We start from the raw sequence: 7,374 nt of genomic DNA, 5'->3' as shown, positions 1-7,374 counted from the left end.
ATTCAAGAAACATTGGTCCTGTTTTTGAAATGACATCCTTCGAACTAAGATATGCTACAGATTTATCTGTCACTACTATTAAAATATCTTCTATACCTCGAACAAGATTAACCAAATATGGTGACTCGCGAGTATATATTTCAAATAGAAGTTTAATCTAACGATAAACAGCCATACACAGTCCAGCAGAAATGAATTGGATCCTAATGATCCAAAACTGCCCAAGTATTCGCAGGGTTAACAGATTCTCACATCTTCTATCAAAGTATACTTTTTACCTGATTAATGTTTGGGATCCACCAACTACCTTGACTAATCATTACGACTGAGCTGAAGTACATATCGAGCATTTTGCAGAAGAGCATTGGCTTCCTCATTTGAGGCATCGAGTGCACGCAATTCCTTGATTTCTTCCTGCCATTTTTCAACCTGCTCCTTATGAATCCTGCATATTTGAAATTAAAAGAATCATAATTCAGACCACAAATTGTCAAGATATAACAATATTAAAAGTGAAACATAGTTTCGGGTATGAATGTTTGACAGGAACTTCATAGCTCACATTATCAGTTTCTCTTCAAATTCATTGCATAGGTCCTTAAACATTGTTTTCCCTGATTCTAGGAGCTCAGATACCTACATGAAATCCACCATTAAACATGTCAAAGAGTTGCCATTTATCTAGACTATGAATATTAGCCTCTCAAACAGTGTATAACTATATATGGATACCCTCTGAGTAAAATTCTCAATCTTCTCAAGAACAAGAGAAATATTATAACTTGGTTAGTCTCAAATCCTTCCTCCTGTACAAGTACAATCTGCAACTCAGCTTCATCTCCTATCTTTTCTTGAACCTGTTTATTGTGAAAAGAAAAACAAATGAAATCTCAAAGGAAGCTAAAAATGCGGTACAATATTCATAACAGCGAAAAGGTTCAAAGATGAAAACAATCACCTCAGGTTTCATACGTTTCCTTGTAGATCCACTGCTCATGCTTCCCTTTTGAGTTGACATTGGTTAAACCTACAGATACAGAAACCTTTGAATTACAATTTCCAGGTTACATAAATTTCTCAACTACAATTACTTTATTATAATCAATTATCGAAAATTTCTCACGGGTCTTATTAGTGACAAAGAAGTTAAATCATAGAATTAAAAAAATAAATAAAAATTGAGATGCTAAAATTAATTTCAAACTTATACTAGCAATTTATATTCAAACAATATATAATTATAAACGAAATTCTTTTAATATTTCTTAATACATGAATCTATTTGGAGAAGTTTATGCATACACTCAAAAACACTTAGAAAATTCATCCATGAATCTGAATGAAAATTACGTTAACAATACCCTAGCATAGCATTGGAAAGCAAAATCTGAAGATCTATGAATCTGAAGGTAAAATTACTCATGATTCAAATACAACTATAACGATTAACAAACGAATAACATAATATCGAACAGATTGAGAACTTAATCAACATGCATAAACCAAATTGAAAGGAAACTGTATATTCATATCATATATAGACGTTTGATTAAGGAAACTAGCTTCGATTAATTACCAAAACGTTAATTGAAAAAAGGAAGATCGAGAAATTAGATATTCCAATGAATTTGCATTATGCTTGTAAGAAGTAAGAACGAAGAAGATGAAAAAACGGTTGAGATGATTTTACCGGTTAGGTTTTCTGATTGCGTTTTGTTTGATTGTTCAAATCTGAAACTTGCTAGAGAAGAATTAAAAGAGCGATCTCGCGAAAATTTGCAGATCCAGATTTGAATGCGCGCAACTTCCATGTTTTGAAATTCGCGCGTTTTCCTCTATCAGACTGGATATTGGACTAAAGGTAATTGGGCCTACATGAAGGGCCCATATGACTATACATGGAGAGATTTTCTTTTGGCCCCCCACAATTCTTCTCGCGCGTCTTGCTAAATTATGAAAATATCCCCTAAGTAGTAAACTGAGTTTGCTAGTTAAGTAGTGAGTATGTATGATGGTTTTTTTTTAAAAAAATTGTTGAAATTTGGTTGTTCTGATACCGTGTGTTTTATTGTTCATAAATGGATTGCGTTAAAGGAAACTGAGATGAATGGACCACTACGTCTTCAAGGCGAAAATGGGCACGACAACGGGAGATTCAACAATGTGTGCGGCCTGAGCCTCAGGAGGATGAGTAGGAGGAGGCAGAGAGTCAATGATAATAAGTGCTAAAAATTAGTGGGTATTATTAAATTGTACAAATTAAAGATTATATAAAATGAGGCTCTAAGAGTGAGAGCAACATATACATTTTGGTTATTGTGATTAGACACGGGGTTCCAAATTTTAGTATTAACATATTTTCTAATGTCTTTTGGTTATTGTTCATCATGGGAATTGCCAAAGAGTTAATGCTGGTACCGGTTTTGTTCAAAGAAATGGAACACATTTTATTTTGAGTGGAAAACCACATTATGTGAACGGATTCAATGCCTATTGGTTAATGATCTTTGCATCTGATCCATCTACAAGGTTTAAGGTTACTTCCACTTTTCAACAAGCTTCTCAACATGGTTTAAACCTAGGAAGAACATGGGCATACAACAATGGAGATTACACAACAATGGAGATTATAAAGCCCTTCAAATTTTAGTTTTACACTGACGTCTAATAAAAATTGACTTTTGACCATTATTTTCCGAAAAACAGTTGTAATATTGGCTTACATGACAATATGATGAGTTCTTGTTGTATATTGATGTAAAATTATTTTACACCATCATTGCATATCCCATTAAACTCAACCTTCAAAGGAAAAACTTATGCTAAAATGTTGTGCTGGAATGTCACCTAGCTTTTGAATCTAATCTGAATTATTCCCATGAAGTATGGATTATAGATAATTCTGGGCACTAGAAGCTCAAGTGAATGTATTGATTATTTTCCTCTATGATTTGTGAACAATAGTCTATGGGCCAAAAAATAAATATTTTGTTTATTCTTTATAAAAAAATGTAAGCAATAATATTTCCTCACGGGTGACTAAATTTTGTATTTACACCAATTAGGTGGGACAAAAAACAAATCTCTAATCAAGAAACAGTAAAGCTGCCATTGCTTGGCCGAGTTGCAGAAATGACTCGCAGGGGATCAATGCTGACAACTTGCAGGAAAAAAAAATGTGGATGTTAATCCAACTAATGAAGAGGATGATGTAGTGGAAATTGATGTAGAACAATCAAGACCAAGCCCAATGATTGTGTCTCAAAAGGGAAAGAATATCAGTCGCATTGGTAATTATTTTATACCTAGAACAACTCATGGAGCACTTTGAAAAATGTTTTACAAAGTAAAGAAGTGGTGGAAATGTATGATCTTGCTATTGGAAAATGGCTTATTGATTCTTGTGTGCATTTGATGCAACCAATTCATATGGTTGATGCACTTTGCATCATGAGACGGGGGTATAAAGTTCTAACTATGCATAGTCTTCGGGGTTCTTTGTTAAACAAATGGGTTGATGATGTGAACAAATCAATAGAGGAGTATCGTGAGATATGGAAGAAAAAGACGGACTTTTATGGCTGATGGGTGGACTGATCGAAAAAGACGGACTCTTATAAAGTTTTTGATTTATTGTCCTAAAGGAACTATTTTTCTAAAATATGTTGATGCTTCTAATGCTTCAAAACGGAGGCTATGTTGTATAAGATTTTCAGGGATGTGGTTTTCTCAATTGGGCTTGAAAATGTTGTTTACATGGTGACAGATAATGCTGCAAACTATGTTGTTGGAAGGTTATTGGAAAAAGAGTTTCCTAAGTTGTTTTGGTCTCCTTGTGCAGCACATTACATTAATTTGATGTTGCAAGAAATCAGAAAATTAGAGGAAGTGAGGTTGTGTCACATGCTTCTCATATTACCAAATTTATTTATAATCATGGCTACACTTTGTATTTGATGACACTTTGTATTTGATGAGACAAAATAAGTTTGGTGATATTAGTAGCATGTGACACAACCTCACTTGCTTTCTCTAATTTTCATATGTCTTGCAACATCAAATTAATGCAATGTGCTGCACAAGAAGACCAAACAAACTTAAGAAACTCTTTTTCTATTAACCTCCAAACAACATAATTTGCAGCATTATCCATCACCATGTGAACAACATTTTCAGACCCAATAAACAAAACCACCTCCTTAAAAAGCTTATACAACATATCCACCATTTTTTAGCATCAGAAGCATCAATAGATTTTTGAAAAACAGTTCCTTTAGGACAATAAACAAAAAAATTATAAGAATCCGCCTTTTCCGATCGGTACACCTATCTGCCATAAGAGTACAACCATTTTTCTTCCATATTTCACGATACTCCTCTATTGATTTGTTTACATCATCATTCATCAACCCATTTGTTTAACAAAGAACCACGAAGACGGCCTCATGTTGCAAAGTGCATCAACCATAGACTGAAAATATGTTGAATTGGTTGCATTGAATGACACACGAGAATAAATAAATTATTTTGCAATAGCAAGATCATACTTCTCTATCATTTCTTTACTTTGTAAAACACTTTTTAAGGTAGATTGTGCTCCATGAGTTGTTCTGCGCATAAAATAATTACCAATGTGACCGATACTCTTTCCCTTTTGAGATGCAATCATTCGGATTGGTCTTAATTACACTACATTCATTTTCACTACACCACCCTCTTTCATTAGTTAGATTAACATCCACATTTTTTTCTAAATTACCAATGTGACCGATACTTTTTCCCTTTAGCTACCAATTTTGCTTCAACAGATGACATATCTAATACAATCGGTAGGAACAAAAACTCTCTCCGGTCTTATATATAAGCACCTTTCACATTTTAGGTTCATACAATAATTGATGTACCATCAAATACATAGGATGAACCTAAAAACTGAAAAGTTGCTTATATATAAAATGGAGGAAGTAACTAAGAAACTTAAAAGCTATAACAAAATTACTGAGAAATTTATAACCAACAATTACAGTATAGTAGTAACATGATTAGTGTCTTCTACTAATCAAAAACCTTCAAAAACCAATAATCAGAACATGGTATTAACAAAAATAGTATAAACAAATATAGTAGGAACATGGTAGTAACATGGTACTAATAAAAAACCTTAAAAAATCAGTATAGTAGTAACATTGACGTTCAACAACAGATGACAAAACAAAAAATTACTAAGGAAATTAGAAAATAGAAGATAAAAAATCACCTGATAGTGGAGTTTCAAAGATGATGTCGGAGGAGTTACGACGACGGTGTGATCGTGATGGAATGGGAGAGGGAGGCGCGATGGCATTGCGGTGGGGGAAGGAGTGGTGCGACGGTGTTAAAATGGAGGAGAGATTAGGGTTCGAGTGAAATCACGAGAAGAATAAGTGGTGCATCGTTTGTAAAAGGAAGTTTGAGTTTTTGTTCCTATTTTTGTTTTTTTATTAGAGGCTATAGCTTATTTTAGAAAAAAATTATTTTTTTTATAAAAATAATCATTTTTAATTATTTTGCATTTGTTTGTTACAGATTTTTAAAATAAGCAGAAGTTAAAAATAATCAGAAAACAGCTAAAAATGATAAGCTACTTAGAGACCGTTTGTTATAGCTTATTTTAGAAAAAAAATCACTTTTTTTTATAAAAATAATCACTTTTAATTGTTTTGCATCTGTTTGTTACAGATTTTTAAAATAATCAGAAGCTGAAAATAATCAGAAAACAGCTAAAAATGAGAAGCTACTAAGAGTAGCTTATAAATAATATTTTTTTTTAGAGGAGAGAGAAAAGAAATGTTAAAAAAAGAAAGTTATTTGTAATTAAAAAATCACTTTTATAAGTTGTATCCAAACAAACTAAAAATTATTTTATTTAAAAAAAGTGATTTTTATTATAATAAACAAACACAAAATAAATTCAACTTTTCTAAAAATCTCTAAAAACTAATCTCTAAATTATTTTACATTAAAATCACTATTTTTTTTAATCTATAACAAACGGACCCTAAGAGTAGCTTATAAAATAATAAATTTTTTTTAGAGGAGAGAGAAAAGAAATGTTAAAAGAAGAAAGTTATTTGTAATTAAAAAAAACCACTTTTATAAGTTGTATCCAAACAAACTAAAGATTATTTTATTTAAAAAAAGTGATTTTTATTATAATAAACAAACACAAACTAAATTCAACTTTTCTAAAAATCTCTAAAAACTAATAGATCAAAATCACTATTTTTTTAATCCGTATCTAACATACACTTAATCTAAAATTCAAAACTATTTTTCTAGGGAAAAATAAAAAGGACTGATACGGGTCACACCGGGTTGTACAATTCACCAATTTGACCATCGACTTGGCTGGTTATCAAGAAAAACCGGCCCTAAAGACTGATCGACCCACCCACCCTACTAGTTCCCAGGCCGACCGATCGGTTCAGTTTTTAAAACTATGTTTAATACAAACTTGTCTAATGTAACATCTAAGCTGAGATATGCATAAGTAATTGAACACATTATCGAATCTTATAATAGAATTCTTCTAACATATTAGTTTCAATCTAATACCTTGTTGTTGTCCCTAAAAAAAGGATCACAAGAAACATTGCAACGTAAGATTATATTCATTCCATACATTACCTCTCCAATTCAGTTCTTTGTCGATTTACGCAAACATTTATCTAGTTACATCTTTCTTTAATATGTTTCTTAACTGTTCTAAAATAGAATGTTTCTAGCAGTTTCTCTAGTACGAGAGTTACTTGTATCAAAAGATAATTACTATCCCATTTTTTTAACCGCTCTAAAACATCTTAATGCAACTTTGGTATTACATTAGGTTTCCCATAATGTAATTTCGTAGAAGCTACAAAATTTGTATTCGGATTTAGCGGTGTGGTGCGTCCAAATGGATTTTGGTTTACGGCAAAGTTTTCCCCAAATCCAAACATACATGGTTTTTGCAAAATTATCGAGATTCATAATTCTGATAATTCACCGTAATATCAAACATATGTAGCTAAAGATTTTCTTTAACCGAATTACACGAGTAACATTTTACATTTTTTTTTTTACCGGAGAGTAACATTTTACATTTACATCCTTTCACATGTGTAATCGACGCTAGACTATGGCACTTGGGTATAAGTGTAAATAAATGATATTATCTCAACAGAGCATTTTTCTAGTAAGGAATTTGTTTGATGCATTCAAATTACCATTTATGGAATGATTAATGACAAATAAAAGCATGCTTTCTACTAGCTGCTACATACAAGAAAGTGCTCTCATAAAAACAGTCAATCTAATTAAGTGTATTACTTCAATGGATCATATTTATAAGCTTTT

General features: G+C 31.9%; 1 pseudogene; it reads right to left on the bottom strand.

Annotated features, from left to right (window-relative positions):
• Positions 1 to 181: 181 nt before the first annotated feature.
• LOC123890067 lies at positions 182 to 5,420 on the bottom strand (annotated as a pseudogene).
• Positions 5,421 to 7,374: the final 1,954 nt, after the last annotated feature.

Source organism: Trifolium pratense, linkage group LG1, assembly GCF_020283565.1.
Source record: "Trifolium pratense cultivar HEN17-A07 linkage group LG1, ARS_RC_1.1, whole genome shotgun sequence".
Classification (NCBI taxonomy): domain Eukaryota; kingdom Viridiplantae; phylum Streptophyta; class Magnoliopsida; order Fabales; family Fabaceae; genus Trifolium; species Trifolium pratense.
Note: the sequence above shows the minus strand (reverse complement) of the source record. Positions and strands in the feature narration are given on the sequence as shown.